Raw genomic sequence first — 819 nt, 5'->3', positions numbered from 1 at the left:
GAAGTTTTTGGCTCTTCTGGGGGATGTTTAGGAGGGGTCAAAACTTTGCTTTTTTTTTTTTTTTTTTTGTCTTGGTTTTCAGAAGTTTAAGCTACAGGGATCAGCACTCTGCAGCTCTGACTCATTTTCTGTCTGTTTTGTGTATTTAGATGTAAAGAAAAGTCACAGGATTCCTGTTCCCATTGTAAGTAACCTCACTACAGCAAAATCTTGTGGATGCTCCGTCTCTGGAAGTGTTCCAGGCAGGGTTGGGCAGGGCTTGGAGCAACCTGGGATAGTGGAAGTTGTCCCTGCCCATGGCAGGGAGTGGAACTAGATGAACTTCAAGGTCCCTTCCCACCCAAACCATTCTGGGATTCTGTGATTTTTTAAAATTCTCTTAAATCTTTAGTTGTTTTTCGTATTTCATTCAGTTTGGACATTAAACCCCAGGCAGTTTGGCCTCTTCCCTGGATGTTTTTTTGGCATCAGGTGGCTCCACATGTTTGGGGCAGGGAGGGTTCCTTCTACTAATTTGCATTTTAATATAAACCCTTCATTTCCCTATCATTTTTCTAAACCATAATTAAGTGCCCAACCCTATTTTCCTCTGCCCTGTCACTGATATTCTTATTTTGATGCCAAATAATTTATAGGCAGGAGGTGGTTCAAGGATGAGTCAAAATGACTAACGAGCTGCAAATCCTCCTCATGCTAATGCAGGGAATGCATCCATCTTCCTTCTCCCAGCCTGGGATGAAGAGCCTCATTCCTGGGAATGGAAATAGTTGGGAACTGGAAGGGTTTGTGTGGCTGAAGCAACGCTGGGGGGCAATATTC

The sequence above is a fragment of the Cyanistes caeruleus genome, chromosome 18 (genome assembly GCF_971803275.1).
Source record: "Cyanistes caeruleus chromosome 18, bCyaCae1.hap1.1, whole genome shotgun sequence".
In the NCBI taxonomy this organism is placed as follows: Eukaryota; Metazoa; Chordata; class Aves; order Passeriformes; family Paridae; genus Cyanistes; species Cyanistes caeruleus.
The sequence above is the reverse complement of the archived record's forward strand: the minus strand, read 5'-3'. Positions refer to the sequence as shown.